The 25066-nt window shown below is 45.7% G+C and overlaps 1 protein-coding gene across 4 annotated transcripts in view; it reads right to left on the reverse strand.

The window, feature by feature from the left end:
* Nucleotides 1–25066, reverse strand: part of LOC146871529 (innate immunity activator protein-like) — a 375144-nt gene that overhangs the window by 198851 nt on the left and 151227 nt on the right. The window contains exon 1 of one of the 4 annotated variants that reach the window (XM_085651155.1): nt 18310–18376. The exons of the other annotated variants lie outside the window; for them this stretch is intronic. The gene's annotated coding sequence lies outside the window, so the exon portion shown is untranslated. Of the gene's footprint in view, nt 1–18309; nt 18377–25066 lie in introns of those variants that run through there. 4 annotated transcript variants of the gene reach the window in all.

Genomic DNA, 25066 nt, shown 5'->3' on the forward strand with positions numbered 1-25066 from the left:
CACCCCAGTACAGAGATCTGGGCCTAAATCCATAGTTTTTTTGCTCACCATGCCATTCCAGTTTGGACCCAGCCATATGCAAATCAGTCTTGACCCTGTGCCCTATGGGAACAGTTCAGCCCGAACTGCCAGGCCAGGCCCTCCCTGGACTGGAAACAAGCATCCTAGGACCGGTTTCGGGGTTTCACCCCTCTTCAGCCAGGATAGCTTGATTCCAATGGCATGGAGAGCACGGGACTCACATCTGAGCATACCCGTTGATTTAACCCAGATCTCTTGACTGGGGGTGAATGTTTTGATTTGTTCTGCTTTCCGTCCATCAATTGTGTGTCTTTTGCTTTTAGAAAGTGGGCATTTTCTTGCTTATCCATTCTGTGCCTCTGCCTGTCTGTAGAATTCATGTCTGGGTTAGGATGACAGTTGGGCTCTTGTGCATTCGTAGATAGTCACAAAAAGGGAGATGAGGTGTGCCTTTTATATCCTGATGGACCATCACCAGGCTGATGGGCCTTCCTGAGCTAGAGTGGTGGGAGGAGTTGTCACTGACACCTGAATAGGGCTGTATTGGACCTCTGACGCTCTCAAAGCGGAACACTTCTGGACTTAAGGACATTCTGTCAGAAAGAAGAGCTGGATTTTGTAGGACGGACTGCCACTCTGCCTGTTGCTTTGTTGTGCTGGCCTGAGGCTTTGCTGCTTCTGTCCTGGGAGTGTAAGTACTGGACTTTGCTTTTTGTATCCTGCTTCCAATGTTTTCCAAGGACTTGTGTGTGCTTGCCTTCTGTTAAGAAGTCTTCTGCTGAGAGTCCTGACTTGCCAAGTGGTGCCAAATCCAGTCCCTAAGCCCTTGGAAGTAAAATCTGGTGAAATGAAGGAGAAAATCCACGCATTGACTCCCAGCATTTGCTTTTATCAACACATAGCTACAAACCTCGATGCATTGCCGCTGCCAGCACCGGAGGGCAGATCCTGATCAGCACTTCAACCATAACTTTTACCGCAGGTCCCAGCTTTCCATCGCAGCGCGTCAGAAGAAATGCCCCAGCGTGAGTTTCGAGCACTGCATCACCAAAGTCTGTGACGCACTGCTCCAAATCTGATGCAGCACTTGCTTCATTGCTGTGGAATCGATGTAGCGCATCTGGATTTTCGATGCATCGTCCCTGGGCACCAACCTCTCCATCGACGTTGCCCAACAGTAAGGAACCGAGGCCACGTTTCCGGAAACCGACGCATCACCTCCCCTTTCAGTAAGGAACTGACGCATCTCCTCCCCTGACTGTAAGGAACCGATGCATCACCTCCCCTGCGCACCAGAAAGGAACCGGTGCATCACCCTCCTGGCAGTAAGGAACTGACACATCACCTCCCCTAGGAGTAAGGAACCGACGCATCGCTTTGCTTTTCCGGCGCCTCACCACCCCAGTGCCTGTTTCGTCTTTGAACTTTGATGCATCCAAGGTACTTAGTGCTAAAAGTAACGCATCCATAGACATCTATGGAATAAAATTGCTTAACCTTTGAAAAGTGATATCTTTACTTGTATACAATGGGTTTTTGACATTTTGGTTTTGTTTTATTCAGATAAATATTGACTATATTTCTAAGTTGGTGTGGACTCCCTTTGTAGTGTTTTTACTGTGTTACAGTGTGTGTATGTACAAATGCTTTACACATTACCTCTGAGATAAGCCTGCCTGCTGATGCCAAGCTACCAAGGGGGTGAGCAGGGGTTATCTTGGCTGTGTGACTCCCCTACTCTGACTAGAGTGAGGGTCCCTACTTGGACAGGGTGCACACCACTGCCAACTAGAGACCCCATTTCTAACAGCTTCTCTGCACCACATGAGATCCATCCAGTCCTTTGTTTATTCTTGGCCTGTTTTGTGTGAGAAGGGAGAGGAGGGGTGGGTGTATACATTCTCTGCAAAATTTCATAGAAATTTGTGTCTGCTATGAGGGCTGCTAATCCGAATGGAAACCCTACCACAGACAATCATCGTCCGACTGGAGGCTCCTGGACCCAACTAAACGCACCAGAATCCAATTACTAGGGGGGTGTCACACCCCAAACATCCCCCAGGAGCTACGTCCCTGGGGACCAGCCAAAAGTTCACAAGGTGTTGAGTAGTCACTTGGGGGTCTTGGAAGAGGGGATGTGGAGCAATCTCCCAATTGTTTGAATATGGTAAATGAGCCAACAGAAGAGATGAAGTACTCATATCTCAGGTGGGGGCTGAAGTGTACCCCGAGCCAGTGCTTAAGTTGGGCCGGTGATTTCCATGGCTTGGTACTGGCACTTTTCAGCTCTGGCTCTAGTGACAGTCCACCATATGGTGGTGCTGTCTGTCAGGTTTTGAGATGTGCACAATAGTGTTTAATATATAAGTATACGTTAAAAACGAACAATACCTGCCGCTCACACATCATTATTATAGCTTTGAGGGCCTGGAATCGTCTGAATTGTCACTCTTGTAGGGGTGTGATGTTCATCAGTTGTGTTGGTAGTGTCATTGCCAGAGTTAGCAGGAGCAAAAGGTGGTGCAGTCCCCAGTGGCTTCCCTTTGACGGGCCCAGGCACCCACTCTCTTTTACAAATTAGGCACTGCCCCGAGCTTAGCGGCTGAGCTGAAAGTTAGGGTAATGGAAGAACATTGGGGCTGCCATGGTCCTTGGGGAGAGGATGTGGGAAGGTAGGAACCAGTTATCTGAAGGTCTCCAACATGAAGGAACAGAGTACCACAGTGTGTCTCGTACCCCTGAGGCAGCATACCTTTCTGAGTGGTCGCGGCACATGACTTCAGGCTTATGCAACTGGTACTACGTGACCGTCGCTCCTAAACAAACTCATGCAAGTTTAGGCGGAGGAGGAAGAGCTGAGGGAAGTGTAGTGTCCTAGCCACAAAGGACACAGACGCAAGGTCAGGATTCAGGTAGCTTCTTTATTAGCGACCTTCCCTTTCCTATTCCCACTATCTAATGCCCTTTCCCGGGCATGACTCCGCCTCTTCCTTTATCCCACCCTCAACCCGCCTCCTCCGCCGAGGAGGTCCTAGCGCCTAGCGTTTCAACGCAATGCTACAGGAAGTGTGCCCACCTGTCGGTCCTCGTCAGTACTGTGCATGTTGTAGGAAGTTATTGCATTGTAATTGCATTTATATAGTGCTTACTACCCCTGACGAGGCGTCCAAGCTACTTGACAAACGAACCCTCAAAGCACCCCACCAGGGTCAGCAGAAGGCTGTGGCTGTATCACCTTCCAAGCTGGAATCAGGCAGGAAATTGAAAATCAACGTAATAGTGATTGGAACTGAAGGTACCGGGTCTCACAAACCTGTCAATCTCTGGTGCAAAAATGGAAACTGGAAACATGTCAATGAAAGGTGCAAGGAAAGAACACAAGCGTCTTCGGCAGTGCAGAAAGCCAGAAGGTAACTCAGTGAGTACGTCACCTACGACGTGGGTCTGTGAACAGCCTGCAATGACAGGGTTGGATCCAGGTAGGTCCATTCAGTCTTTCATGTTTCCAAGGTCCATAAAAAGAGCACCATTGATTTGGATGACAACGAACATTACTATTGGGACTTAGAAATCGGTGTACACGTGCTGTATATTATATAACACCTAACGTTCTATCTTACGTCTGCAGTTCCTCCTTCGAATAAACGCATTCCCCCTGCAGCGTGTACAGAAATTCAACCAAAGCCAGGCTGGGGGGGGGGGGGTGCTTCACACCCAGCAGGTCTACCGCCTGGGCCAGCCTTGATTTAGGTCGATTTAATATTAGCGCCGCAATACAAAGTGAATCACCTCAATGTGCTTCCTGAGTGGAGGGGGAGGGGCATGTTGGAAGTCACCTTTTACTGGTTTTCGTCTTTTCGCAAGGAAGGTGATGGACCAGACAGTTAAAAGTTTTGAATCACGCTATCTGCCGCTGTCTGGATAATGTCTATCAATGATGAACGAAATCCGGAAGTCATCAGTTCACCTGTTAGACACCTCGAGCTCCCCCGGTAAGACAGACCAATGGGGTTTGCTGCTGACACCAGTGCGCATTCTGCAGGTCGATAGGGTGAACCCTTATCGCGCCGACGGAGCCCATGAAATGGGCGCACGTGCAAATCGGGGAAGCAAAGACACCTTCAGTATAAGCGAGTTCCACAAACAAAGCATCAACACCTCAACAGTATCCCGCTCCTTCTCATCGTCTGCTCCCAAGTTATGGAATAACACCCCATTCCAAATAAGAGTATGCCTGAAAAATAACTTATCCTGACCCAGGTCCATACGCATCGATCCTCTACTGAGTGTATTGTGAACATTTGACTTGAAACTGTCCTGAAAGTATATCCAAAATAAACCTATCTAACAAACGCCCACCCTGTCACGCGTTATGTAATGGGAATAAATTAAACAATCTGTTTGGTCATGTCTGCAGTGCAAGATTCCCATCCTTCGGAACATCGATGTAAACTGCTCTAACATCCTTTTGGACAATAGCCATGAAATATATAAATGAATGCATAGACAACGAAACAAGCACCTGACATTGTGCTCGGTGATCACCGGCCAATGGCCTCCATCCCACCCGCGCTGTACCGGTAAACTCCCTTCAGCAGATCAGACCGCGAGTCAGAGAGTTCGCAGCCATGATGAATGCAGAGGGCCCGGCAGACACCCCTATCCCGGGCTATATAACATGCGCTTGACTATTAAAGCATTGGCTGCCACCGTCCTGTCGCATCATGCTTCTTCCCGTTACATGTTGAGCCCTTCCTACGCCGCAGGCGCATTAACCTCCCAAACTGCCCTACCAGGTTATAATAGGTGGTGGGCTCCTCTGTTTGGAACCTTGTCCAGACTCACCCTTTTTAGGTCTCGCCTGGCAAAAAGCAGCGCATGGGCTGCTCTCGTCAGAGAGACCTTTTGGAATCGATTCTCCCAACGCTTGCCTGCATGGACAAAGATGGCTGCTCTCGCCATCTGTCCAATGCAGACAGCATGCGCGTGCCTCTACGGACTGTGGACAGTCCGACACCATCTTGTGCTAAGCTTGCCATTGTCATGGCAACTCTTCGCATATGATATCCACACGTGCACGCATGGCGGCTTTCACGCGCACGGAGGGACAAAGATGGCGTCGGGCTGTCCACACTCCTTCAGCGAAGCAGCTTCCTTTCCGGCGGCGCTCTTCTGTCCTGCATATCTCTTATACTCATTTCAAAGAACTTATGGACTGTTCTAACTAAAACGTACTATTCAATGAAACTGGTTATGGATTAACAGTGTGAACCTTTATAAATGAATATTACATATTTTATTCTTGTTTATATATTGGCTTGATTTTAACTATTGATAAAAAATTTATTTTATTCATGCAAGTCAAAAGAGAAGTACTTCAAATAAATAATGTTGCAAAACATTAATATCAGGATATTCATGTATGAGGTCAGTCAGAATTAATTGTACAGAAAAAGAAACGTGGAAGTTTCAGCAGTAGGACTGTTATAACTTTTGCTGGAAGAAGACCACATTAAGAGAGCTTTGCATATGTATCATCGGTGGGATATCATCAGTGTACGATGCAAAACCAAATAGACGGGCTTTGTAAATATCATTATGGATTCATTTTGCGAAGTGGGTAACTGTTTATACTGTTCACTGGCAGATTCTATTACAGGACCGGAGGCTTCGGATTATGCTATCTCCTTCTTTACTGCATAAATCACAGCAGCCAGTAAAACATACAATTTAGTAAACAAACTACATTGTCCATGGCGCTTTGCATCAGCCACGCCTCCTTAGCCCTCCATAAGAGCCCTGGTTACTGTCCCATCATCCTCTTTCTTTGCTGCTCACAGCAAGAGATAAGTACCCCTCACGTTACCTTTAAACATTTATTTAGTGGTTATATGCCAAGATTTACAGAGCGCGCTGCGCGTAGATCGATAATATCGATGTGCATGGTTAATTGCAGTTATTTATAGAAGGGTGTTTACTTACAGTTTTTAGATTTTGTCCAGCGCTTTGTAGGGGGCGCGTTCGCGCCGTGCGAGGGAGCTCTGCTCCGATTGCCAGCACTGCTGGATTGCGGGATCAGCAACCCGCTTCTCGGCACGAGAGTACCACGCTGCTGGGCGGCGAAAAAAGGTCGGTTTCGGTCAAGCGCTTCAGGCGCCGGTGTTTGGGCTTCCCTAATCGCCTGTATACACCGCAAGAGCCGGGCGGTTTCCGTCCGACGTGTGCAGCTCATGCGATCCCTTTGGGCTGGTTTTAGGCTTGTTTTGGGCTCGCGTTGGGCTGCACACACCGGGATCGGCCCGTTTTTTCGTTTTCTGCCGCGTTTTCAGAAAAGCGGATTAAAGGAAAGACGCCTGACTGGCTGCAAGAACAGTCGCCCTGCAGGAGTGTGCACAAGCTCCAAATACATTATTATTTCGGCTCCTATGCCTATATTAGGCTGGAATAATTGGGTACAGCTTTGCTGAGGGGGCTTGGTACTGAGAAATAACTTTTGTGTGTAAGTGGGCTGGCCCCCCTTACTCCTCCAACATATATATGTATATATATATATGTCAGTTGGCAGTTACTTTGACATTGATTACTCTGCCCCACTATATTATTATCATGGAAGAGTGGGTGCGTTATGAAGATGAGGAGGATGTCTATTATGAGGGACAGCAGGAGACTGTCCTTGAGGGTAATATAGTGGAGGCTCTGGACGCCTCCGTCCAATCCTCTGTGAACAGGGCTCTTGAAACCACAGTACCCAATACTGTGCAACAAGCATTGGCAGCTGCTCTGAAACCAATCACTAAGCAGCTTGAAAGCTTTGCCAAGCGTCATGGTTTTACTAAAGACAAGCGTAATGTTATTCCGGCTACTGAAGCAGTCAAAGTGAGTCGATGGCCGCATGCTACGGCCCTGAATTCACTTCCACCACCACCTACTGGCGATCACGAGTACTCCACGGGAGGCAAGGCAAAGAGTAAGCAGAGGGTCTATGTGGACACCGATACCACGACCACCGATACCGATGCTACCACGACAGACGATGAGACTCCTCCCAAGAAGAAGGCCAAGAAAGTGGCTTCTTCCACTCCGGAGACTCCAGCTAATACTCCTTTCACCTTCAATCCTAGTGAAATAGTACATCCCAGATCTTCTGACTGGGCTCCAGCGCCTGAGGTCATTGAGTATTTGCACGAGAACATTCGAAAAGGGTTTGATAAAGAGGTCCGGAACCGGCTTAGGTCGGAATGCCCTCGACCAGATCTACCTGATAAAGTCACGGAAACTCCCAAAATAGATGCAAGTTTGCTTGCATTTCTTAAGAAATTCACCAGAGACCCCAAAAAAGGGATAGATCATGCCTGGAGAGGTTGTCAGGACAAGCTCCTTGACGTTGTAGTCCCACTAGCAAAAATACTGGAAATGGCCTTGGTGGCCAAGGAAACAACGACCCCGGTGGATCCGGATATCCTTGCAGGGTGGACGCAGAGGGCCATTTGCCTGCTGGGAAATGCCAACTGTGCCATATCTACAGAACGGCGTAAGTCCTTGCTTATGCGTATGGACACCAATCTTATCGATCTGGCAGCCGCTGAGCCCGGACATCTCGCTGAGGGCAACCTCTTTGGAGACCGTTTTGTGAAGGATGTGTCGCAGTACGTGGGGACCTTTACATCACTTGATAAAGCTCAATCAGGAATCAAGCGAGTATTAACGCAAGGCCTTTTCAACAGGGTCGGACGAGGCAGGGGACGCTTGTCAGGCTGTTTCTCTAATCAAGGTCCCCCAGAGGTGACTACAGTTGCGGAAGAGGTGAATGGGACTCTACTAGAGGGGGAACCTTCTACCCCACTCATCGTCGATTCAACAAGCCCAAGTTCCACGGAGGTGGCAACAGAGCAGGCTTTCAAGCACAGAGTTCCGTAGGTGAGTGTGACAGATTTGTCCCTTTTACCGTTGGGGGGTCGCACTCAGTTTTTTCTGCACAATTGGCGCAACCTTACCCAGGATGCGTGGGTAATTCAGACGGTTCAAGGGTTCCAACTGGAATTTTACGAACCACCCAGTCAGGACACATTCCCGAATCCTCTCCATTTTTCCCAACAAGAGTGCACTTTTATAGACAACGAAATAGAAGAATTGTTGCAAAAACACGCAATAGCTTTATGCAACAACAAGCCTCACGGTTTTTGCAGCAATATTTTTCTGGTCCAGAAGAAGGGTGGTGGCCACAGACTGGTCCTGAATTTGAGGGAATTCAACCACTACCTCGTTTACAAACATTTCAAAATGGAAGGGATCCACCTTCTGGCGGACCTGTTAAAGCAAGGGGATTGGCTGGTCAGACTAGATCTCAAGGATGCCTACCTGTCCATTCCCATTTTTCCTCCACACCGCCGTTTCCTGCAATTTCAATGGAAATGTCGGTGGTTCGAGTATTTGGCCCTTCCTTTCGGGCTTTCCTCGGCTCCTTGGTGCTTCACCAAGGTGATGAAGCCGGTGGTCGCACATTTGCGGGAGCAAGGGTTGCACATGATTATCTACCTGGACGACATCCTAATCATGGCTCACAGTCCGGAATTGGTTTCACATCACCTCCAAATGACGATCTCTCTCTTGCAGAGTCTGGGGTTTGTAATCAACCATGCCAAATCGGCGCTGATCCCGTCGCAGACGACAGAATTTCTGGGATTTGTGATAGATTCCCAGAAGGGCCAATTGCGTCTTCCCAAGGCGAAGCTCAGGGACCTGAAGAAAGAGATAGTGACACTTCTCAGCAAGCAGGTAGTTTCTCTCAGGGTTATTGCCAGAGTAGTGGGTTTATTGGCATCGTTCATTCACGCGATTTTTCCGGGACCACTACATTACAGAGCATTAAAGAGGCTCAAGATCCAACACCTACAGAGGGGTCTGGCTTACACAGACCTGGTTCCCCTGTCACAGGAAGTGAGGGAAGAGATGCGATGGTGGCTGGGCCACGTGGAAGCGTGGAACGGAAGAGCCATTTTCGGCTCCCTGCCCGAGGTTGTTATCGAGACCGACGCCAGTCGTTGGGGTTGGGGGGCACGCTGCGGCGATATTTCAACAGGCGGAAGGTAGTCCCCCCAGGAACTATCACTACACATAAATTGTCTGGAACTCCTAGCGGGTTCATTTGCGATTCAAACTCTGTACCCCAAGCAGACCTCCTGCTGCATCCTGCTACGGATGGACAACGTTTCGGCAGTGAGATACATAAACAAGTTGGGAGGAACGAGATCGTCCCTGTTGGTGGAGATTGCCAAGGACTTCTGGCATTATTGCCTGAACCGTCAGATAACGGTAATAGCGGAATACATCCCAGGCCAGTCCAACCTCATAGCGGACTGGAATTCCAGACATCTCAGGGATTACAGCGATTGGAAATTACTGCCGAGCATATTCCAATGGCTACAGGAAATTTGGGGTCCGTGTCAGACGGATCTGTTTGCTTCCAGGCTGAATCGACAACTTTCCAACTTCTTCAGTTGGAGGCCGGACCCAGCAGCAAAAGCAACAGATGCATTCCTTCAGGAATGGTCGGGGTCAGTGAATTATGCATTCCCACCTTTCCTTCTCATCCAGAGAGTGACATCACACATTCTCAGACAACAGGCAGAAGTGATTTTAGTGACGCCACAATGGAGATCGCAGCCATGGTTCCCGATATTGTTTGAAATGAGCTGCGATCTTCCCAGGATGCTCCCATGGTCGGAGTCTCTTCTCCTGGGACCTCACGGGGAGCAACATCCACTGATCCTATCGGAGCGGTTGTCGCTGATGGCATGGCGACTCTCCGGCAACAGTGGGAAATGCCGGGGTTTTCGGAGACAGCTTCAGCTTTCATCAAGCAAGCTTGGGCGCCTTCCACCAGGAAGCGGTACTCTTCAGCCTGGACAGGCTGGATGGGTTGGTGCGTGGAACGGCACCTGGATCCCGTGGGGGCAGACCTACCCAATATTGTAAATTTTCTTTCAGAGAAGGCAGCAAGCGGTTTGGCTTATCGGTCAGTGAATAACTTTCGATCAGCCATTTTGGCGGGGCATAGCCAGGTGGATGGGAAACCGGTTGGTATGCATCCTATGATATGTAAACTTCTTAAAGGCATAAGGGTAGCGAATCCCCCCAAACCTAAGTATTCAGGTTTATGGGATGTCTCTTTAGTCATTTCTCTTTTCAATAGTTGGCCAATGAATAATCTGATATTAAGATAACAGTTGTTTGCAAAGTTAGCAATGCTTTTATGTCTGTCAGCTTGTAGACGTTCAACGGATGTGCGGGCATTGGAGATTACAGGTAGAGTATTTACTCTGGAAGGAGTTTCTTTTACTATTACAGTTTGTACAAATACTCTTTCCAGACATATTGAGTATAATGCTTTCCCTAGCAATGAAAAATTATGTGTTGTCCAATGCTTGAAAACTTATGAGGAATGTACTCGGTAATTGAGGCCTGAGGGCTCTACTCAACTTCTGCTTGCTTTGCAAAAACCTTAACCCAGTGTCTGCTGCAACCATAGCCAGATGGCTTCGCTATATTATGAAGGAAGCTGGTATTCATATTCAAATGTTTGGTGCACATTCTGTGCGTGGTGCCATGGCATCAAAGTCATTTATGTTAGGTTCTAGCATTCAAGACATTATGCGTTGTGCTGATTGGTCGTCTGAATCAACTTTCAAGCAATTTTATTATAAGCCGGTGGGAGATATAACATCTGTTGTTTTTATTAAGAGTTAAACTAGCATAATCCGAAGCCTCTGGTCCTGTAATAGAATCAAAAATTAGCTTGCATACGCGCCAAGAATTTTCAATTCTATTAAGGACACGGAGGCGAGGATTATCCCACCCGGCTATGTTACAATATGATTGTTCATGCTTACCCACCCGTTGATATTGTATTGAGTTATAGTAATACGTAGAAATTACGGGTTGTTCATGTTTGTTTTTCCTAGGCGCAGACAAGAAGTCTGAATAAGAGATGTCTTCAAGTTGAAGTCTTTCGATGGAATTTGGTTTCCTGTTAACTTCCATGTTGGAGGATGTTAGTGAATATTATTGATTTAGTGGACTTTTATACAGTTCGAGCAAAGAAAGAGGATGATGGGACAGTAACCAGGGCTCTTATGGAGGGCTAAGGAGGCGTGACTGATGCAAAGCACCATGGACAATGTAGTTTGTTTACTAAATTGTATGTTTTACTGGCTGCTGTGATTTATGCAGTAAAGAAGGAGATAGCATAATCCTCGCCTCCGTGTCCTTAATAGAATTGAAAATTCTTGGCGCGAATGCTAGCTAATTTTTGATTCTAAAGTAAAGTGTTGCATTTTGATAATGTACTGCTTTAAAGCATGCTAAAAAAATCCCACTCTCTGGAAAAGCACAAAAGATACTGATGTATTCATTAGAATACTGAGTGGGATTGCCGTTTAGATCCTTAATTACAAATGTAGGCCATAGGCACAGAAAACTCCCTCTTCAGGGAGAGGACAGTAGAAGTCGTGACAGAGTTGGCGTGATTGTGTGCTAAGAGTATTGCTTAAGTTGGGACTGGTCAATTGCATTACTTACTGTTCCTTTCTCTCTCATCATTTACCTGCCTGCAAGCTCGAACCCATTAGCTGAGTGAAGATAATTAACTAATGGCACGGACTATAGACAGTAATGCTTTAATCTGGCTGTATACGTTGTTTACGGCTTATGGTTCAATAAACTGTAACTACAATGTTGTCTACTTTTGAGCCTACCGCCATCTCTCCCACTGGCAATTCCAGAACACCCTCCTAACAGCCACTAAAATCCCCACATTACTAGTAACACTAATGTTTTTTTACGCTTGATACACTGCATTGATTACTCAGAAATATCACTTTTACCGGCGGCCAGTCCACAATCTTACCAAGATATACAACAAATAAGCGGTCAAAGAGAACGACGCGAGGAGTTGCCACTGACCCCCCAAACGGACAGCCTTATTGGTTAAATGAGTCCTCAAACTGACAGGCATTTCACCTCTCTCTGCGAGATTTATTAGCAGGCATGGTATGTACCGCTTACCGCTCATATGGCTAGTCGTTGCTAAGTTACATTCTCAGCTCCAAGAATTCTGACAGATCAGCATGGGTTACCTGCTTTTCACAGGACTTGGGGATTATATCGTGGTCTTACATTGAAGGGTTAGTAGAGGATACATTTGTGTTAAAACAGACAGGGCACTACACTGTCAACCACTATTCACCTTACTCTATTATCAAGACCTGTAACCACTGTTATGCTCTGTGCTAAGCTCCCATGACAAGCACGTGTGAACCGTCTAAAGGCAGAGGGGGTATTAACCAAGACCGCCTGCCCTCTATACGTGGCACCTCTCCCAGCCTACCTTGTCCTCCCCACCAGTCCCGGCCGCCGGCCTCTGTCTTGCGCGGTGCCCCTTCCCTGGCCTCTCAGACACACTCCAGGCTTCCAGAGTCCCGCTCTATTCGCGTCACGGCTGCGCGCACCAACATACGTCATGAACCCAGCCGGTAGCACAGTAGTGCTTTGTCCTGTCACTCAGCCTCCTCCAATGGCGAATACTGAACGAGGAGAGGCCTGCGCACATATAACGGCCATGTTGTAACAGGTGCCTACTGGTCCGAGCTGATAAACGCCCCCTAACAATACAAGATCATGACCTAATAGGTCATCAATTACAGATTTATTCTTTAAAACAAATATGAGAAATGTATGAAATGCTAAGTATGAATATTTAAATAATATTTAGTTTAAAAAAAAACGTTTACATTAATGTTATAGTCAATATTGGGAATATGTCATAAGTTTATTTTTTTAATAGAAACGAAGCTCTACATAAATAGTCCCTTTGAGCACGCTACAAACACCCTTAAAGCTAAACACCAGACAAGCATACTTTTCGCCAACATAATCCGTATGGGGTAGTTGGCCGTGAAGACTTTGGCCCAACTCTCCCTGCCGATGCGTCTTTTAATGGGAGCGCGGTACTCTCTACTACACTCTCTCTACTATTCTCAACTACTCTCTCTCTACTACTCACTCTACTACTCTCTCTACTACTCTCTCTCTACTACCCTCTACTTCTCACTCTCTACTCACTCTACTACTCTCTCTCTACTACTCACTCTCTACTACTCTCTCTACTACCCTCTACTACTCACTCTCTACTACTCTCTCTCTACTACTCTCTACTACTCACTCTCTACTAATTACTCTCTACTACTCCCTCTCTACTAGTCTCTCTACTACTCTCTACTACTCAGTCTACTACTCACTCTCTACTACTTTCTACTCTCTCTACTACCCTCAACTACTCACTCTCTACTACTCACTCTCTACTACTCTCTACTACTCTCTCTACTACTCTCTACTATTCACTCTCTACTACTCTCTACTCTCTACAACTCACTCTCTACTACTCTCTCTTTACTATCTACTACTCACTCTCTACTACTATGTACTACTCACTCTCTACTACTCACTCTCTACTACCTACTACTCACTACTCACTATTACTCACTCTCTACTACTCTCTCTACTACGCTCTACTACTCACTCTCTACTACTTTCTACTACTCACTCTCTACTACTCACGTTCTACTACTCACTCTCTACTACTCTCTACTATTCACTCTCTACAACTCTCTAGTACTCACTTTCTACTACTCTCTCTCTACTATCTACTACTCACTCTCTACTACTATGTACTACTCACTCTCTACTCCTCACTACTCCTCACTACTCACTATTACTCACTCTCTACTACTCTCTCTACTACGCTCTACTACTCACTCTCTACTACTCTCTACTACTCATTCTCTACTCTCTACTACTCACTCTCTACTCTCGACTACTCACTCTCTACTACTCACTCTACTCTCTACCTCTCTGCCTCTCTCTCTACTACTCTCTCTCTACTATCTACTACTCACTCTCTACTACTATGTACTACTCACTCTCTACTACTCACTACTCACTCTCTACTACTCTCTCTACTACGCTCTACTACTCACTCTCTACTACTCACTCTCTACACTCTACTACTCACTCTCTACACTCTACTACTCACTCTCTACTACTCACTCTCTACTACTCACTCTCTACTCTCTACCTCTCTCTCTACCAATCTCTACTACTCACTCTCTATTACTCACTATTCTCTACTACTCACTCTCTACTACTCACTCTCTACTACTCTACTCTCTACTACTCACTGTCTACTACTCTCTCTACTATCTACTACTCTCTCTACTATCTACTACTCACTCTCTACTACGATGTACTACTCACTCTCTACTACTCACTACTACTCACTCTCTACTCTCTACCTCTCTGCCTCTCTCTCTACTACTCTCTACTATCTACCACTCTCTACCTCTACCTCTCTACCTCTCCCTAACTCTCTACCCGCACACATGCACATATATATATGCCGATATATATATATACTGGCAGTCGCCAGTAGGTAGTTATGGTTAGGACCTATTATCCATAGGAAATCCGCAACATTCTATTTAGAATAACTTTGGCGCCGGTTGACGAATCTTCGCGAAATTTTTAAAACTTGTGGCCCGCTCTGGTCCGCTCCTATACTGAAAGTCACGAGATGATTTGTCAAGCGGGGGCCGAGAAAAAAGGGGGGTCCCAAAACGTGTTTTCCCCATGCAATTTTCCATAGGGACCGTTAGTCGCAGCTACAGCCCAAACTGCTTAACGGAATTACACCAAATTTGGCAGAAATGTAGACCTTGGTTCACACTCATGCCTTTTGGTTAAATGGTGTAAATCTGTTCAGTAGTTGCTGAGAAAATCAAAATCACATATATATCTATGGCCTCAGAGGATCCGCGCACCCCATGTGCACCCAGCGCGTACCCTCCCAATCACGAGCTGCATGCTAATTGGCTGTCAACTGACTGTAAACACTCCAAACCAGGAAGTGTTGGCAGCCATTTTGTGCCTCAGTAGAAGCGAGGCTTAAGAAATCAGAGGATGAAGTGTGCACAACGTATAAAGGGGGCAGGGTAGAAATACCCTGACCCTCTAGATCTGCTTAGGGGGTCCCACAAGGACCCCCAGGGACCAAAATTAGTTTTTTTTTTAAAACGGCAAAATGTGCACTGGGTGTGCGGATCGTGCCGTAAAACCAAGCGCGGGCTCCCACGCTTCTTTAATAATTAGCCCCCGGGGGGCCAAATCCCAGGGACAAAAACTGTGAAATTTGATGGGGGGCCCGATTGGGCCCCCCAGTCCCGGGGACCGCCTAGCCCGGGGCTACAAAATAAATGGGTGGGGGGGCTCAAAGGCCCCCCCAAGCCCCGGGGACCAACACCCCCGAGGCTTTTAATATTGTGGGAGGGGGGCCGCATAGGCCCCCCTTCTGGAGCCGTCGATGGCCCTGGGACTGCCACCCCCCAGAGCCGGCTCCTGCAGTGTCTCGGGGTGCCCACCCCCAGGACACTGCTGTTTGCTATGGCAGGGTGTGAGCCGAGGCTCCCGCCCTGTCATAGCAAACTTGGTTTCGATTTTGAAAGAGAGAGCAGGAAACCTGCTCTCTCTTTCAAAATGCAAACCATATTGCTTTTCCACAAGGGGAGCTGCATGTTAGCAGCTCCCCGTGTGGAAAAGCAATGCCGGCTCCCGAAGGACGCGGGGAGCCGGCTAAGACCATGGGGGCATTGGGGCTCCCCCCCAGGGTCTCCAACGTTGTATATAGGCCCCGGGGGATGGGGTCCCCAGGGAGAAGTGAAATTAGTAATAGGTGCTATTTTTTTTTTTTACGGTAAAATTAAGAGTTGCGCATCCAGCGCGGTGTTCAGCGCGGCCCCCTGGTGTGCACGCGTTGGGTGCACGACTCCTATCGCTTTGGGTGCACGATTCCACTTGCAGCCCCTGGTGTGTACGCGTTGGGTGCACGATTCCTCTCGCGTAGGGTGCACGATTCCCAAAAAAATTGAAAAAATAAAATAAAATACATTTCTTTTGCAAAAATTCTTAAACAAAAAAAATTAACGTTTCAATATTTGAAAAAAAAATCAAATTAGATTAAAAATATTTTTATATATATATATTTTTCAATATGTACAAATAAATAATTAAAAAATGTAGAAAATGAATATCAATAAAATAAATAGAGCTATTATTACATTTAGGATATTGTCATTTCAGAAATCTTCGAAAATCACCCCAAAAAAAAAAAAGGTTTCAGACATGTTAAATTTAGGAATTTGCATTTAAAAAACCTTTGAAATTCACTGAAAAAACCATAGGTTTCAGGTGTGTTATAGTTAGGAATTAGCTTTTAAAAAACCTTTGAAATTCACTGAAAAAACCATAGGTTTCAGACATGTTATAGTTAGGAATTAGCATTTAAAAAACCTTAGAAATTCACTGAAAAAACCATAGGTTTCAGGGGTGTTATAGTTAGCTGGACATTTCACTCGTACAAAACCATTGAAATTCCCCCGTTATAGTTAGTTCAGCTAACTATAACTCGCGCGCCCCCAATGCACTTGTTATGACGTCACATATTACATCACTCATGACATGGTCAGTGACTTCACTCATGACATCACTGATGACATCTCAAATGACATCACTGATGACATCACTGATGACATCATCCTTGCGATACAGTGGCAGACCTCCTCTCACTCTAATATAACCTTTGATACACACATTCTTAAATAGAGACTAGAATTTTCAAAAAAGGAGATACCAATACCAGTTACAACAAGGTATTCAGTAATTTTAAGATCTACATACACATCCACTGCTTCACCAACAGTCATATATAGTCACTCATACATGTATACTCACTCATCATATGTACTCATACACCTATACATCCTGTTACACACCACCACTGATTCATAGAGTTACTCACACACATAGTCACTCATGCTAATAAAGAATCAAACACCCATTTAATTGCATATAACGTTACACACACACACCACTACACTTACTGCTACAGAAACGTACACATACTTACTCTCTTAAACAATCACTTATAGAAACACATACTTATTTATACAGGAACTTTTCCAAACTCTCACATATACTCACTTATATACACAAATACTCACATATACTAATTTAAATAAATGTAGTTACTTAAAAGACACTATACAGACACGTGTTCACTCACTAACACACCCATACACACACTCATTCATCTATACAGTCCTGCACACATGCTATGTTCAACACATACAAACACAGTCACTCATTCATCCATCTACGCACTAAGTAATACCCCCCACTGAAACCTACAGACACTCACACACTCATACTGATACTTAAAAACCAACTAATAACCCATATAGACACTCATGTAGCTACTTACCAACCCATGCAGTCACTTATACAAAAAGTGAAAGATTGATAAACATATTTACATATTTGAACACTACTCAGTAACCCATGTATTCACTAAGATACACTTAATCAGTTCATTATACAAACAATTTTACACAAAAAAAAACATTTAGACACTTATATCCCCATTTATTCTTCCATCAACCTTGAGATATACATATAAAAAACATTTGAATTTCAGTAAAACACACATTCACTGAATGATGTCATCAGTGATGTCATTTGAGATGTCATCAGTGATGTCATGAGTGAAGTCACTGACCATGTCATGAGTGATGTAATATGTGACGTCATCACAAGTGCATTGCGGGCGCGCGAGTTATAGTTAGCAGAACTAACTATAAACGGGGGAATTTCAATGGTTTTGTACGAGTTAAATGTCCAGCTAACTATAACACCCCTGAAACATGTTTTTTTCAGTGAATATAATATGTGTGTATATATATATGCATATATATGCATATGCATTTATATGTATGTATGTGTATATATTTACATACATACATAAACATATACATACATCTGCATATCTATATAAATACAAATATAAATGCATGCATACATATACATATGCATGTTATGTACATGAAAGTTTGAAAAACACTAATAAAAGCAAAGCTAAAAGAGCCACCTAATTACAAACCGAATTGCTTTAACTTAAGCGAGGGCGAGACTGATTGCATTTTCAATGCTTGTTTCCCCTGTACTTGCTTTCCATGTTTTTTTACTCGTCACTTTTTTCCTACTTTTCTATTTGTTGTTACTTGTATCACTTGGCACCCTGGCTGCATTTCCTTTTTAAATCTACTTTTCTTTAATTTGTCAACGGTTCTTTACTTTCATTTTCTCTAACCCTCACAGAATTTCAATGTAGTTTTTGATGCTTACCTTCTTTCGCTGGTGAGATGGCTGGTAGCTGCCCCTCCGCCAAAAGGGAACCTGTCCCGCAGAGCTCCCACCACCGATACTGAGACGCCTGAGCAGCAAGTTAGGACCAACAGATCCCGGGACGTCTGTGCGTGGATCGTACCAACTGTCAGTGGAAAAGGGGGGCGCGAACTCCCTCCAGAAGCTGCCTCGAAACGAAAAACCACTTGAACGGACAGGCCCCCTGGCGAGTGGCGCGCACTGCTTCAGGGAGAGGTATATTTCTTACTTCTAAAAGGGGCTAAGCTATGCGGATCGTTCGATGTCAGACTCCCCATGCATGCTCCCCCAATGGAGGCCCTGAATCCCACTACCCTTGTCTCAGAACGCAGTCCCTTTTGAGCCAGGACAATGGTTGCCCCCACTGGAGCCCATTCTGCTCCTAGGTCCAGGGGTTAAGGTCTGAAAGAATGGTCGAGAGTGGGGGCACTAAAGTTTTTATTCCCTTACTTTTTAGCTCTTCAATAGAAGTGTGTGAGGCAGCTGGCCATTCTTTACCAGTCCTGGTGATAAACGGCCAGCCGCCTGCCAAGCCTGTCTCAGCCAATGGGTGCAGACCCCCAAAGTGTGCTGGGGAAAGATGTGCAAGCGCGCTGTGCACTGCTGGATGGGAAAACACAGCACGGCGAAGGAAGTGAAGGGCGAGAAGGCGTACATTTCTAGGCACCAAAAGTTCACAGGACTCAGAGACTTTAAAAACATTTTTGCAAAGTACTGTTGAAGAATGATTCCCAATTTTGACACGTCATCGGGGTCATCAGTAACACGGAGAAACTATTTAAAACTCGAGGCTGTATTGCAAGGAGAGTTGAGACTTCACATCCGGTGAAGGGTGTTTGAGGTTTTCTGAGATGGATGCACTAAGCTGCTGAGATCTGTTTGCCACCTGCAGGCTACTCGCCCCTTTCCCACCTTTGCACCCCCGACGAGTTGCATTACTCTGGGACTCGAAGAAGATTTCTAAGCTACAGTGCTTCACGGCTGAGAGTCAGTGGTAATTAGCAACGGAGGTATAATATGTGTATATTTTTTACTAGCAGGGTCCACTCGTGGGACGGCTTTCGGATTTTGCCCCCCCTCCCCTATGAATTTTAGGAAGCATGTGACTGAAGTCTCTTGTTAATAGCAACTCTTCAGTCTTCATTACTTTAAAACATGTCCAAATATAATTTCGACGAGTCACAAACAGGACGAATCGTGTCTGCTGTAGCTGAACGTTTCTGAGGGATGTTTGTCTTTGGTTGACAGAGTTGGTTATTATATAGTAACACTAAATTTGGGCAACGTAAACCAGCTTTTTATATACGGCATTTAAGCCCACTGCACCCAACTATGCATTTCCTGTGACATTAGTCTCAATTCAAATCTGTGATCATCAGGTTACAAACTAATCTCTTCAGCGGGCACATTGAGCCATTTTGCCAGATACAATCATGAAGACAAGCCCTTGTTTTTTTCTGTCAATCTTTCAAGTTACAATAAGTAGACCTTTCTCCTGGAAAATGTGCTTAGAGACAGTTCCAGCGAGTTCCGTGCTTCCGGGGTCAAAAGGCTTGGTAAATGACCTCGGAGGGTCATGTGGTGTTCCATGAGATACCATGACAGTGGAAGACTGTGCGCAAAATAAATGACACATAACAATAACCATGTATGTGCCCTGAACTGTCCTTGTGTATTATTACAGAAACACACTGTACAGATGTTTATACATAATATATTGTGCCCCACAGAGAACCATACAGAAATCGCATAGATTCTCTGAAAAAAGAAACAAGCATTGGCATAGCCAATAGGTCTCGCTTTTGGGACCTTATAAGTATTTAGTTATGCAGCATAATATCCTTGGTGCAACAACATCAACTGTTGCATGGCTAAACACTTATAAGCAGTGGTGGCTGGTGACATTTGAAAGTGGTAGGGCGTAAAATTCTTGTCGTACTGCACTGTGGCGAGCGAGCGAGGCTGAACATCCTACGGGGGGGGCCCAGGGTGGTTCTCCCCCGAGAAAAGTTTGAAAAGAGTGGACAAATGGTGTATTTTCAAGCAAATTTGAGGAAGCAGGAAGGTTAATAAAGCAATACGATTGAATTATTTATCATTTAAGAAATTGCCAATTTTTATGAGCTATAGAGGACAATCTTGCGTATGCTGATGTTATCATTTTCTGATTGCCTTCTCCTTGATTGCCTCCTCCTTAATTTACTGACACATAGAAGGCTTGGTTCATATTCCTGTGTAACCATAGCTGCTGTGTGCTGTCACATGATGTAGCCTCAAAACCCTTCTAGGATGTGTATCGAACAGCGCGTTCCATTTTGGGGGGTTTTGCCTTTTGAGGTTTGTAATTGCAAGGAATGGGTAAAACACACATGCACAGGGGCTGAAGCTTTAAAAAAGCTCAGCAGTGGCTCATATGGTTGCACGTGGCATTGAGGTCTACGACACCTGTGTGCACCTGCTTAATAGTTTTGTTCTCCATCAAATCCTGGGAAGTGAACCATGGAACTGAACTGGTGGGGACTGTAAAGACACAAGCTCCTGCTTAATAACTTTGCTGCATTTGGGAAAGGATAGATAAAAATGATCTTTGCCCCTTTAGAATTAAATTGAACTTTATTATAGCTTCTGGTTCAAGAAGTAATTATTCAAAGCTGTCATCGGTGTCACTTTGTGTTTTAATGAATCAGTGCATGCTCCCTTGTTTTTAACACAGGTGAACAGTGGAACAGGTCATACACAGATGTCCAAAAATACACCCATCTTCTGCAATAGTCCAAAAATACACCCATACTCTGCATTTTGATGGCCCAGAATCTATTAGACAGCTCTTTCACCGATGCACCCCACCTAGGATTTTAAGATCGTCCTCCCAGGCCAATCTGGTTGTACCTAAAATCAAGAGAGCCACTAGAGGAGGCAAGAGTTTTGTGGTGGCCACCGCCAAACTTTGAAACTTGATGCCTCTTTAATTAAAAACCACAGGAAATCTGACAATCTTTCGTAAAGCACTTAAAACATGTCTGTTTAGTAATTAGTACAATTACTCACCCTACTCCACACATGTCGGCTTGGCCTTCACTTACTATCTCTTTTCCAAGTGGGAGTTCAGCGCCTAGACGCCTACGGGTAGTAGGGCATTTTATAAATCTCGATTTCATTTCATCTAGCATAGCTACCAAGTAGAACAATGATATATGTAACACCCTTAGTTAGTCCTAACCTTTTAGGCAACACGGTTTTGCATTCTATGATTTTTGATTCCATACATATAATGGTAAGAGGAAAATCACAATTCCCATAATGCTCTATGTTGTTCGCTAAGCCCCAAATATGTCTGAAAAAGTTACATGACATGGAACTTCACTTGGCAGCGATTCACAATGCACTGGCTTAGTGTAGTGTCCGTTTTTTGTGCTGGGCCCTTAATGCGTTCTTTGAGCACAGTGAGGTGAAGTGGCAGAAGCAGGCAGGTAGGAGACAAGCAGGGCCCCAGACCGAGGGAGGGTGGGCACCGCCCTATCCACCCGGGGAGATTTGGGGAAGGGAAGACACAGATGCAATAAAACGGAACCGCGCAGCAGCCCTCATTCTGTCATTGCGTGTTTACCTGCAACAGAGCAGTCAGTGCTTCTGAAAATTGTGACAGTAAGCTGAGGGGAAAGGGTTTTGAAGGAAGTAATGGATGTAAAGAGGGAGGGGGGTGTCGCTGGGTGTGAACGGTTAGGACGAGACAAGACGTAACAGGAAACTGGACGAAGGAAATAAAAGAGCGAAAAGGAAGGCAGACTTAGCCCAGGGGAGGGAGACAAGGAACAGTGAGTGCAGGAGGAAAGCCAGTGTCGGAGTAAGACACAAACGGAAAGCGTCAAGTTGAAGTTGTATAGTGATATGGGAAGTCGAAACTGTTAAGAGCCAGAGTATGGGTTAGTAGATATCTGTTAGAACAGCAGGAACCCAAAGGACGTTATGTGGTGCGTCCAGCATGATCCCGAATAAAGCGGCCTTTTGACAATATCAAGGCATCCGTGGTGATATTCGTGCCAAATTAATAGTGTCCAGTGCTCTGTCACACGAATTACAAAAGTGTTATACGTATGCTAGGACTACCGCTTGCATTGGATCAGGCAATGGAGAAGAGGGGTGTGCTTCTCTGTAACTGCCTCCGAGCTCGAGAGGCTGGACTCAGTACCGATTGCGGTAAGTTGAATGTATGCATCCTGCCTCTGACTTTTCATGAGTCCAGACTCTCGATGCTTCTTATCTGCTTCATTCAGGCTGCGCCAGATCCATAACACAACAGGCAGCAGCCATCGCAAAGGGGCAATATTTGTCCTCATGCGGCCTCGGACTTCTGCATCTGGCTAACAATGAAAGCCGGTATTATGTAACAAAGTTTTAGAAATTGGGGCATAACTGTGGTTAGTCTGTGGTGTAGTCAAGGAGCAATGGATGCAGAGTCAAGCAATAAAAACAGCAAAGTGAAGGGGTGAAGTGAGCGCCGCACACACCTTATCTAGGAGGCTGCTGCATTTGCCGCGCCATTTATAGCGACAACGCCCCTGGCTTTAGTGAAGATTGATTTGTGTACCTGGCATAATTAAACACACACCTTAAGTATTAATGCACGAGTATCGGCCTGCATATTTCACAAAACAAATGGGGTCACATTCACTAGTTTGCACGCTCGACCAAAGTTAAATATTGGGACTGTTTTAGAATTACAACAGACCTTTTAAACATGTCTTAAACGCTGCTGTGGCTGGCATGACTGGCGGGGGGGTGGGAGGGAGGTTGAGCGGGTTGGGGGGGTTGTTCGGGTTGTTCGGGTTGGGGGGACGGTAATTATAATTTTAAACAAGCATTGGCCACGCGCAAAAGGGAGGAACAAAGCCTGGGAGTGAAATGCTGCCAGAGCCTGCAAACCGCTAATCGAATAGTGGGTGATGCAGCCATTAAGAACATGGCACACGAGGTCTCAAGGACTTGGAATCGCGGGGAGGGAATTGAAAATGATCGCTGGGAGGGTGAAAAAGTGACGCGGCCGCACGGCCATGAGATGGCGCCAGGAGCAGCAGCTGTGGAAATGAAAGTGAGCGGCCGGTCGCGCGGCCGCAAAAGTGATCGCGGGGAGGGAGAGGGAATTGAAAGTTATCGCGGGTAGGGTGAAAAAGTGATGTGGCTGCGTGGCCATGAGATGGCGCGAGACGAGCTCTTTAGTGGGAGGGGGAGCACGGGGTGAGCCTGGCCTGCGAGTGGTGCGCTGAAAGCTGGCGGCTGTGCGCGTGAACGCAAGCCCTAGGCCGTGAGGCAGCACTTTTAAAAGCCCTAACTAAATGTCTCGCAGCGCATGCGCTGGCTCAGGCGAGACCTAAAAATGACAATAAGTGACAACCGTTTTCTGCTGCCTGAACTATCAAGACCACTTTTGTTCAAAAGAAAACATAAAATGTACATTTATCTCCATGTTGAATTCTACGACCACCCCAGAGAGTAACTAAAGAGCTCTTTCATGCTGCGCTCAGTCCACCGTTCTACAGCAGCTCAGCTTTTGTAAATGACAGATGTCACTATTGTCACTAGTAGCACCGGTAATCACATCCTCAGCCCCAGAAGGTGGAAAGGCTCAACACCCTAGACTGCAGCCTAAAAGTTCTAAGCAGATGTCCAGAGCAGGATATTAACCTACTGAGCTATCTTGCATCAATCAATCTGCACAGCAATTCCACACACTGAGTTCTGCATAAAGGTCTCTACAGAATGACATCATTTCCAAGAATATATATATTTTTTTTTCCAAGGCCAATACGTATCTATCAGCCATGTGTCAGATTGATTTGATGAATACTACAAATCTAAATATAGTTTTTCAGTGAGAACATATAACATTTTATTGCAAACGTTTTTTGCTTGTTCATTTGCTTTGGAATGCACTAGTATGTTGCGGAGGCTACTTCACAGCAAAGGAAGAAGGATACAACAGCAGGGGACTGTGCAAAACACAGTTCAGAGACAATCAAACAAGGTGACTGTTAGACCTGGCATCTTTTGGCATGGGTTCCCGTGAAATTTTGCTTTCTGACCTCCTGTTTTGACTATGTGGTGAACTTCGTTTTTGCTCTCTTTAGGACTCTGTGGGCTTTTTTACTGCTTACCAGTGCTAAAGTGCATGTGCTCTGTGTCTAAAATGTAATGGTAATTGGTTTCTCCATGATTGGCATATTTGATTTACTAATAAGTCCTATGTAGAGTTCACTGCATGTGCCCAGGGCCTGTAAATCAAATGCTACTAGTGGGCCTGCAGCACTGATAGTGCCATCCACATAAGTAGCTATTTAAACATGTCTCAGGCCTGCCACTGCGGAGCCTGTGTGGGCAGTTTAATATGCCATCTCGACCTGACAAGTTAACCTACTTGTCAGGCCTAAGCCTTCCCTTTTTTTTGCACATAGGGCACCCCTAGAGTAGGCCCCAGACAGCCCATGGGCAGAGAGCCGTGTACTTAAGAGGTAGGACACGTGTGTCACGAGTCCCCCATGCCCAGGGAGGGAACTGATGCGATACATGAGTGGTGGAGTGTACCTCACTGGTCCGGTCCTCTGTTCTCTTCTCAGCCGGTCTGGACTTGGCGTAAGAAACCCGCAACCACGGAGGAAGCAGCTGGCGACCACCACGGCTCCTTTAAGTGGGACTCGTACTTTGCAAGCCCCGCCCCCGGATT

Source organism: Triturus cristatus, chromosome 1_1 (genome assembly GCF_964204655.1).
Source record: "Triturus cristatus chromosome 1_1, aTriCri1.1, whole genome shotgun sequence".
Lineage (NCBI taxonomy): Eukaryota > Metazoa > Chordata > Amphibia > Caudata > Salamandridae > Triturus > Triturus cristatus.